General features: G+C 38.0%; 1 non-coding gene across 1 annotated transcript; it reads left to right on the top strand.

Moving 5' to 3' along the window:
- The first annotated feature begins 1,152 nt into the window (after positions 1 to 1,152).
- Trnaa-cgc lies at positions 1,153 to 1,224 on the top strand. The gene has a single exon. It is a non-coding gene; the product is annotated as a tRNA-Ala (tRNA).
- The last annotated feature ends 10,127 nt before the right edge of the window (positions 1,225 to 11,351 follow it).

The following is an 11,351-nucleotide window of genomic DNA, read 5'->3' as shown; positions in this document are numbered from 1 at the left end:
CACCTGTTGCACGTTGATTTTGTGATATAAAACTTTGAGTTTTCTTACTTAACTTAAGAAACCGGCATCGTACGTCACGGTACATGCCTTCTGTTCTTCATCATAATTTTTCTCCGTCCAACATCACTTCTGACCTCTTTCCTAAAAGGACGGTAACCTATCCCGTCCTCTAGCCCTTTTTTTCCTAGGTACCACAATTTTTCAGTACCTAGGGGTGGAAACCCACATGGAAATACTTCTCTCTCTCTCTCTCTCTCTCTCTCTCTCTCTCTTTCTCTTTCTCTCTATGATAATAATACTTGGGAGCCATCATTTTTTGTATGTTTTTGAGGGAATATGTTTTTTTCCAATTTTTTATTATTTTCGTCTCCGGAGGGTCATTTGCGTCCACCATTTTTATTGATGGAAATGTGCACAATCATAAAATATGGGCATACACCATTGAAATGCCGTATAACGTCCAGTTTCCAATTTTTTTCTACTTTTATTACAGTTTTCGCTGGTCCGCTATTGCTATGTTATTGTCAAAATGAGAAAAGTAACCTTGGCTTATTTTCGACAGAGATGTCAGCGATTTATAATATTATGTTTGCTTTTTTCGCTGTTTCGGGTTACGTTGAAATGTGTAATGGTAACCTGCTTCCTCCGAGAAATCGAAGCTGTGATAGGTCAGCAATGATATTAGGGTTAGGGGTCACGGGGGATAGAGAGAGATTTAATGAGAAGAATGAAGATCTAAGAATAAATGGCCATAGACCTGAGCTGTTTCCTCCTCAGTCGTCACAAACTTGAGCTATTTTGGCAAGGAGGATTCAGCTCTAGGTTTATTGAGCTTGGGAATGCATACGTATTTCAATCGGTTTGCTCTTTGGTTGGTTCACGCATATCCCGCTAGATTTTCACCATCGATCATACTTCGTTCGTTCAAATACGCTCTGCTCTGAAAAAGCTTTGTGCTGATCTGGAAACGTCAAGATTTACCTGATGAGATAGCTTCATTGTTCCTGACAAGACAGTGAGTACGTTATGCAAATCCCTAGTCACCGAGCAGATAACCGCACACATGACCGACTTGGTCGGACTTAGAATACTACACATGACAACAAATTGTTAACACGCGTAGTATACTGTGTTTTTTCATGACAAAAGTCAGCTCCCATGGCGTAGTGGTCACTGCGCTCGCCTCGCACGCGGGAGACCCGGATTCGATTCCCGGTGGGGTCAAGAAATTTGTATCGTGCAAATGATTGATTCCGTGACTGGCTGTTGCGGGGCCCACTCAGCCTCATGAGGAAAATGAGTAGCTATGACATATAAATGCGCATAGCGACCGGTGCCACCAACACCATGGTAGGTAAACATTGGATTTTAGGATTATTGAGATATTGGGAAAATCCTACAATGCTGCAGTGAGCACCAAAGTTGTGACATAATAACACAAAGAAACTGCATTTACAAGGTAGATATAGGTCCTCTAATACATACCCATTGTCACATAGCGTGTACAATGTACAATTGATTGCATATACATACATAATCTCAAGTGGTCCGCGAGATTTTTGGTTTATCAATAGTGGTCCGCCAATTCTAAAAGGTTAAGAACCCCTGCATTAAAGGGATTGAATAGGGGAGCACATGAAATAATTTTATTCAACGCATGAAAGTTTGAACACTTTCAACATGTGTGGCACATTGCATATTCATAAAGTTTTCAGGCGGCCATACAAATTGTCATCGAAACAGTGGCTTGCAATGCTTTTGCTGCCTGTGAAAATAGCTAGATAATCTATGTAGGTACCTAGCTCTCGAGTCTAAAGTGCCTACAATGTACCAGTATCCTAATGCATAGATAGGTACTGTATAAAGAGGTACAGTGCTTTATTTGTCGAAATAGAACATGAAGTCCCAAGGCAAAAATGATGTGTGGGCTTTAAATTAATTTCAACCCCCCCTGGACTGTCAATCATAATAATTATTATTTCCATACAGGTATGTATTTTATGTACTAACCTATGTATAGGTATATGAGCTGAGGGTGTGAGATGTGAGGTACCTATCGATAATCTACTAGCATATCCATATACATTACTTTAATGAGAGAAATATAATTTCATTTCGAAAAAAGTACCTATACCTCTTTTTTACCGATATTATCTAGGCAGTATCTTTCCCAGTACAGGGACTGATGTGGGAATTGGAGAGAGAGAGAGAAAACGTGGGAGTGGGAGAGAGTAGAAAAGTAGGGTGTGTGGGAGGAGAGAAGGTAGACAGGGAAGAGAGTTGGAACGAGAGATAGAGAGGAAGGATTGTCATGACACAATGTCTATTGTTCTACATAGAAATATTTTAATCCTTGAATAATCCCTCAAATCCAGCAAAATTATTGGGATTAAAAAATTAATAAAATACCTACATAACTTTTTTATACAGCTTGGTAGTTAGGTATCTACTCCGTATTGAGTGAAATTTGACGGATTTCGGAAAGCTCTAGTTAACAAAAGCCCAAACCTGGTCAAAATAGGTTAACCAATTTGTGGCAAAGGTGATTGATATAAAATATTTACACCATAGGGCTGCCTGGAAGAGACTGACAAGAAAAGCTGACCCTATTCAAATGAGAAGGTTAGGTTAGGAAGAAGAATTTATGCTTGAGTCACAAATAAAAGGTACTTAGAAGGCCCTTATCTAAAACATGGGTTTGGGAATCACTGAAATGTTAAATGACAGAAGCGATAAATCACAATTTAGGCCCGTGATTAGGGCAATGATTAATTAATGTTTATTTAACGTAGGTATAGGTACATGAATGAAATTGTATAATACCTACCATTACCTTGTGTTCATGAGACAACATGATCACTTAAAAGTAGGTAACAATAATGTAGGTAGAGTAGGTACATTGACATCAATGTAAACATGTTATACTGATTATTAATTGCTCCCTTTTGAATTAGTACGGGGGGTAGAGGTGAAAATTATTGTTAACAAATTTGAGTGAAGTGAGATTCAAATTTTAAACACAAACATTGTGCATAAGTTGCTTATGATCTCAAACCACCCGACTCACCGTGGAGTAACCAATTCTATCAACCGAATCACCAATTCCAGCAACAAAACTTGGCGTCTGTCTTAGCCAAATGTTCGGAGAGGAATCTGTACTATTGTAAAGAACTTCTCGCTAAGCAGTTGGTTCAACATGTAAGAGAAATGGTGACCTATCGTAGTGGTCTGGATCTGTATCTACTCTAGAAAGGGAGGTAAGTCTATCCGATTCATCTTGAGAAAATACGTGGGTAGGTACCTACGACAAACAGTGAAACAGAGTATGTGGAAAAGACAGAGAATCATAGATTGTACATACCTACAATCTAACGAGATCTAAAGTTTCCAACGCAATATTAATGCCTAGAGGTTAATCAGTAGATAAATAACTACCTGATCAACACGGAAGGCAAAAAATGCACAAACCATGAGTCAGTCAAAATTCAAAGATCTTCCTCGAAAAGGGGAAATGATTTCCTACGAACTTTACAAGATAGAACATAGAATAGATCAGGTACAACATTCTGTGAGGAAAATAATTACTAACAGAAGGTCTAGAAATATGGTTGTAAGAAATCAATATGAACATCATATAGAACGTCGAAGAAAACAAATCCACGCATGGAATATCCACGTAAATTGCTTGTACATATGTATCTTTTATCAAATACTTCCATCATATTTTTCACAGAACAGCGATACTGCCAGGAAGTCAAAGCAATACGATCTTAACCTTCAGAGAATCGCCTCTAATAAGTAGGCACTCTATGAAGAGTCAATATCAAAGCGGACTCCCCAATAATTACTATAACTTAGATTTAAACACGATAATAATTATAGGTAGGTCTGCTTGGTTACTAACTATTATCGTAATAAATTACAGTCACTACATGCATATTGATGAAGTCTGGTCTGGATCCTTACTTGCTGTCAGTCATTTTGGGGAACTTGCCATCCATAGAGTCCTGGAGGACGCCACTCACTCATACTGAAATCAGAACGGAGACAGATCTCTTGGATAATGAAATTCCACATTACGGTACACAGATATCTTTCCAGAGACCTGAAAAGGGTCACTTCTATCCGTCAAGCTCCCAGTGGACTCCAGGATCTTCATACAATACTTACCATCCAAAACCCACTGTCCATTTTTGGAATGAAATTCCTTTCTATAGACCTCAGGCACCGTCTATTTCATCATTTTCATCAGGTTATGATCCGAATTTAAAACCATACTTCAAAGTTCCTCAAAGTACGGATGTTTCGTGTACTGATAGAAAGACTGAGATCTTACTTATTCTTACCTATTACCTAGGTAAAACTGTGTTTGTAAGGTAAAGACATTTGTAGAAAACTTTAAGAAACAGAAACGACAAAGGGAATAATTGCATAATGATTAGGAAATTTAAAAATGGACCAACAAACATTTTTGAAAAACGAGCTTTTTACAAGGCTGGAACTCTGGAGTGATGCGATTATCTACACTCTACAGTTCTCTACAAAATGTCTAAAAATCGCGCTAGAGCTCTAATACTTTTTTTTTACCGTCTAGGTATATCACATTCATAAAAAAGATCATTTTATTTCAATCAGACAGTTGATCAAGTTGGACTATGGTGCTCTGGAATTAGAATCTTTCTTAAAAAAAAATCAGGTGTTTGCTTTTCAATGAAAAGTCTTTAGGCAATTTCATTCTTTCAGCGCCGATGTAAAATATTCGACATGTTGAATTTGCAAGGCTGGTATATTGTGCGTCAGCTGCGCCAGATTGGAAGTGCTGTTAAAAGCTTCGTTAGGGGCCATATGACGTGATTTGCAAGGCTGGTATATTGTGCGTCAGCTGCGCCAGATTGGAAGTGCTGTTAAAAGCTTCGTTAGGGGCCATATGACGTGGGGTCAATGGGTCATGAACATAATGACATGGGGGAAGAGTGGGAGGTAAATGGAATTTGGAGGAAGAATGGGAGGTAAATGGAATTCCGAGGAAGATGAGCTAATTGGAAAACAATGAAGGCTGGTGTGAAAACGAGTCCACAAAATAATAGGCAGAGATAGAAGAAGATGCGGGATATGCGAATAAATGAAGGACAGGTGCAGGGGTCAATGGGTCATGAACATAATGACATGGGGGAAGAGTGGGAGGTAAATGGAATTTGGAGGAAGAATGGGAGGTAAATGGAATTCGGAGGAAGATGAGCTAATTGGAAAACAATGAAGGCTGGTGTGGAAACGAGTCCACAAAATAATAGGTAGAGATAAAAGGAGATGCGGGATATGCGGATAAATGAAGGACAGGTGCCGCACCCCCAAGAAACGATAGACCAAAAAAATCTAGGAATTTAGGAACATCAAAAAGCAAATTTTCATTTGCTACAGCAGGTGTTGCAATTACAAAAATTGTGCTCGAATAGGATTAAATGAGTCCCTTTACCTCAGCACCCAGCAGTAGGGTATACTACTTTTACTGGGGTCATATTCTCAAATAATGATGGATAGTGGATACGTAAACCCCCAAGAAACGATAGACCAAAAAAATCTAGGAATTTAGGAACATCAAAAAGCAAATTTTCATTTGCTACAGCAGGTGTTGCAATTATAATAAAATTGTGCTCGATTAGGATTAAAGGAGTCCCTTTACCTCAGCACCCAGCAGTAGGGTATACTACTTTTACTGGGGTCATATTCTCAAATAATGATGGATAGTGGATACGTAAAAAATATATATTCGTTTTAAAGTCCCCTGAGTATTAATATACCTAGCTCCACAGTTATGATACGTAAAAAATATATATTCGTTTTAAAGTCCCCTGAGTATTAATATACCTAGCTCCACAGTTATAAAGTATTTATGTACCTCCCAGATAAACAAAATACAGTCGAACCTGGATAAACGAGAATCCAAGGGACCAGCTCATTTTTTCGTTTAAGGCGGTTTAATACAACATTGGTGTGGGTGGGGGGGGGAGGGGAACCTCGAACACTTTTGAAAGTTAAGAAGGGAACCGCTACGAAAAAAGTCTGGCCACCCCTGATATAACCAATATAAATGTGAAAAACAATACGAAATTATAAATAAAATTTAGGCACTTTGTAAAAAACGCTCTAACCATTGTGAGATTTGAGATATGTATTGTGTCATTTTCCACACAACGAAAATACATAAATCAAAATTTGAAAACCGCGGTGCAAAATCGACAGATGACACAGAAAATGTACCTAAACTATTCACATCGAAAATAATTTCACAAATAATCCAGATATCTGTTGCTAGAATATACAGATTTTATACTCATATGTGGGTATGAGTAGGTATTTTAATTCCTAACATGCATTTTCAGAATTCTAAATCAGGTGAAATTTGGAAAATACAAAAACAGCTGCACCATTTTTGCATCGTGTAAATGTTTCTTCTACTTCCTCTTCTTCTTGGGGAAAAGGAGTATTGTCAGGAGTAGAAAATACAAATTTGGTCTCAATTTATCTCAATAATTAAAAACATTAATTTTTCTGACTGCAACGAGTTGCATACTTCAGTAAATTTGCCCGTTGATTAAATGTTATTTAATTATTTAAGGCATATCTACATTCGTATCAATGCAATGTTGTAATCCTCCCCAAGGAAAGAAAATGCAGGTATTTTACCACAATATTTTATCCCACAATAACTTCTTCATGCAGGTACTTACCTGAAACAGAAGAAATCAATAAAACTAGGATTACTGGGATGTCTGGTTAAATTACCTTATACGTTCGGTTAGTATATTTTCCCTAAACATGCATGGCATACGGTAATAGAAAGTAAATTAAATAAAATCTGTCATAATTGAGTGTTAATTAGTGAACTAGACTGAGATAAGGAATCAGCACATAGTGGATAGATAACTATGCAAGTAGATATTATACCTATTTAAATGGATCTTTGTTAGTAAATTTCATGACGATGCTATTTTGCCTTCTAATTATCATCTTGTTGCAAATACAAAGAATCTACCTTGTTGACATCATTTAATCTAGTAGGTACCAGAGTAGATCATCTCAAAATTTCAAGTTTTCTTAGCGAGATGAAATCACAGGATGGTAGATAAATATTGTAATTTGTCCTGATGTTTCAGACGGTCTCCTGTTCAGTGAACTCGATGGCCGTTATCTCGAGGACACCAGGCAATGGAAAAGGAAATTCGAAAGATAACAAATTCTAACGCATCACCGTTAGTAGAAGCTAAAGTGTGGTTGGCGGCGCGTTCAAAAGTTCATGTCCTATTATGCTGCACTGTGGGGACATGTCAAAGGGAGCGCGCTAGCGCGACCGTGCGTGTGTGTGGTGTTTGTGTGTGTGTGTCGTGTGTGTGTTGTGTGTGTGTGTGCTGTGGTGTGTGATGGTTGTGTGGTGTGATGGTGGTGTGTGTCGTGATGGCTTTGTGTGTGTGTGATGTGTGGTGGATGTGTAGTTGTGTCGATGATGGATGTGTGGTGCGATAATGTGGTTTATCGTTTGTGTGTGGTGTGTGGTCCTTGATGTGGCGTGTGTGTGGTGGTCCGTACAAAGGACGGGTCAACCACTAGTGTATATATATATCAAAATGAGTTTTCATAGCGAATAACTTCCTAGTGACCCAAAAGACCCAAAAAACACAACCCCGACCCAAAGTTGTGACTTTCGTTAGAAATGAATAGCTCACCCCTAAAGGGGATTTAGCTAAAAGGATGTTGCTTCACTTTCTGGGACATGGTTTTCTTTCCTTGAGCCTTCTTCCACATGATGTCAGGCAAGACAGTGTGTCTTTTCTTTAAGTAATAACTCGGTAACTTTGAACAGGTACCCTTCAATAATTTATGTCTGCTATATTTGCAGCTCTGCCAATGAATTTGGTAAGCGAATCTAGTTGTTTTTTATTGCTTTTCGAGACCATTTCATTTTACTATTGACGATGGGTGCATGCCAACCGAAATAATCATATTTTTCCAACTTTAACGAAGGTAGTATGTGTCCGATGAGAACAATCAAAAACAATAAATTGAAGCTTGATTAACATTTTTTTTTCTAACAAAACATGACAAATAAATAACAAAGATTGCAATAAAAATATAACAAGAAAACCCAAATTTTTTGTTCACTGGATTTGCATCTCATTCTGCATTCATCAGACACGGAAAGAAGCTTGTTAGAAACAAAGCATAACTCATATGGTATATCTCATAATAATAAAGCAGAAAATATGTAAATAGGTAGTGTAAAATATAAACAAATAATAATGTAAGTAAAATGATAATAATGTGTACCATGGTAATTTTTCTCGGAGCATGCAGAATATGAATGTCACATTTGCGAGCATTTGATTTTCCCGTCACGATTCAGCATGAAATTACATTTTCCTGCATTATGGAATAGGGTAGCTCGGGGGCACAAGGTCGCAGTTTGTTTTCTTACAATCGTATCTCGCGTGCTTACCTTATCTCGGTAATGAGTGTAGCGTACTATCGTCAGTAACCTTCCAGGGAGGTATAATTGTTTAAAGGAACATTTTTTATGTTAAAAAAAAATAAAAAAAAAAACAAAATAAATTTTAAATGTAGAAACAAAGGAGAACGAAAGTGGGAGAAAGAGGGGAACATGTATAGAGACAAAGAGGGAGGGCGGAAGAAAAAGGATCTAATATTTATACCTATATTCTAGTGTTTCATAAATTAGATTTAGGCCATCCCTAAAATTTTATCAAAGATCGAGCCAACCTGAGAAAAGGAAAACTGCCGCTTTTGTCTAAGAGTCCAAAGTTACCCCGCTGTACCTTTTTACCCCTATCTACCATAACGTCCCAGTACCTAGATGTTGTGATGATGTCTGTCTCTCGCTCATTTTCTCCCTGTTTATTTTCTGATTAGACGGTACATTATGGGATATTAGCTGTTACAAGCAAGGCTACATTCAGAATGTTAACCATTATCTAATCTCGGGCGTACAGCATCTAATGAGAAAAATAAGATCTCTATAGAAAATAATGATGACATATGACATTTTTTTACTATCTAAAATTAGAAGAAAGTAAAGCCGGCTTGAATTTTCTAGGTTTCGTTTTCGTAGCTGATGAATGAATGGCTTTTTGATGCCCTTTATGCTGTATCTACTCCATATGTAAATTACCTATTGAGCCCCTTGTCCACTCACCCTCCAGCTAAGTAGATATATTTGGGTCAAATGTCGAACAAATTTTTGAGCCGCTTTTGGTGACTTCAGAACTCCTATAAAAAAGGACTTTCGGTTAGCTGTTACAAGCAAGGCTACATTCAGAATGTTAACCATTATCTAATCTCGGGCGTACAGCATCTAATGAGAAAAATAAGATCTCTGTAGAAAATACTGATGACATATAACATTTTTTTACTATCTAAAATTAGAAGAAAGTAAAAAAAGCCGGCTTTTTGAGCCGCTTTTGGTGACTTCAGAACTTTTATAGGAAAGGACTTTCGCCAGACTGGTTTGCAGTTCGTATAAATAGTACATTAGTGCCCCAATAACTTCAGATTTCTCACATGCAGACCAATCAAACTCGACTTACAATAATGATCTCCGGAGTCCTTAGCCCCTTATTATGATACTGATAGTCTGATACCCACAATAATGATGTATTTCATACTGTGATCATCATAAAATTGATGCTCCACCACATCAGACATGTTCGTCTCCACCATTTTATGATTCATCTATTAAATTTCTCGTATGTGCTTTATTTTTATATTTTCGCCTTATTTATACAGGGTGACCAAAAGTTGAGGTACTAAACATAGAATCGTGATAGCACAATAAATCACGTCTTTAAATTTGGTTTTCGGACACCCTGTAACTATTCCTTATTCATATTTATATGTATTTCTTATAGTATTTCTCCGACTCTTTTTATAGATATTCTCATTTTCTTCTCTCTCTCCCCAAGTGAAATTTATTTCCTCCGTCGCACACAGTTGTTATGTGTGAAATTGTTGAGTAAGTTTTTTTATTTCCGGCATTTAATATGTGGAAAGAGGGAGGGAAAAAGTGTATGAGAGGACGAAAGAAAAGAAACAACTAGATTCGCTTACCAAATTCATTGGCAGAGCTGCAAATATAGCAGACATAAATTATTGAAGGGTACCTGTTCAAAGTTACCGAGTTATTACTTAAAGAAAAGACACACTGTCTTGCCTGACATCATGTGGAAGAAGGCTCAAGGAAAGAAAACCATGTCCCAGAAAGTGAAGCAACATCCTTTTAGCTAAATCCCCTTTAGGGGTGAGCTATTCATTTCTAACGAAAGTCACAACTTTGGGTCGGGGTTGTGTTTTTTGGGTCTTTTGGGTCACTAGGAAGTTATTCGCTATGAAAACTCATTTTGATATATATATACACTAGTGGTTGACCCGTCCTTTGTACGGGACCACCACACACACGCACATCACCCACCACCACACCCACACACAAACCCATCACACCACACATCCATCGCACACACACCCATCATACACACACAACTATCACACCACACACAATCACACCACACACACCCATCACACCACACACACCCATCACACCACACACCCACTGCATTTCTTTTCAAGGCTGCAGCAATGTGCAGTATTCTCTCCAGAAGAAGCTACAGCTGAAACTACGTTTCGTTTCGTGTTAACATATTATGTTAATATGTTACATACTATGTAAATGGGGCGATTCGGGCCTCACATTGAACGTTCACGCCTAGGAAAGGTATATTTTCGAAACACTTTCGGAAACACACACACACGGTCGCGCTACGCGCTCCCTGACATGTCCCACAGTGCAGCATAATAGGCATAACTTTGAACCGCCGGCCAACCACACTTTAGCTTTACTAACGGTGATGCGTTAGAATTTGTTATCTTTCGAATTTCCTTTTCCATTGCCTGGTGTCCTCAAGATAACGACCATCGAGTTCACTGAACAGGAGACCGTCTGAAACATCAGGACAAATTACAATATTTATCTACCATCCTGTGATTTCATCTCGCTAAGAAAACTTGAAATTTTGAGATGATCTACTCTAGTACCTACTAGATAGGGAACCGATTTCGATGGCATGCCATCTTGGATTTCTTATGGTTTAGTCCAGGCGCTATCACGCCTACAGAGGAGAACGAGCTTTAGAAGAGGGGAAATTTCGAAAGGAAAATCCAATTTAATTTACCCCGGGAGAGAGAGGAGAAAAAGAGGAGAATGTTTATCAGTGGCGTAGCGTTCATGTAGGGCGTGTATGGCGGCCATACACTCAAAAATTCCACTCAAACACCCTTAAATATTGACT

This window comes from Diaphorina citri, unplaced genomic scaffold (genome assembly GCF_000475195.1).
Source record: "Diaphorina citri unplaced genomic scaffold, Diaci psyllid genome assembly version 1.1 scaffold37, whole genome shotgun sequence".
In the NCBI taxonomy this organism is placed as follows: domain Eukaryota; kingdom Metazoa; phylum Arthropoda; class Insecta; order Hemiptera; family Psyllidae; genus Diaphorina; species Diaphorina citri.
The sequence above is the reverse complement of the archived record's forward strand: the minus strand, read 5'-3'. Positions and strand labels throughout refer to the sequence as shown.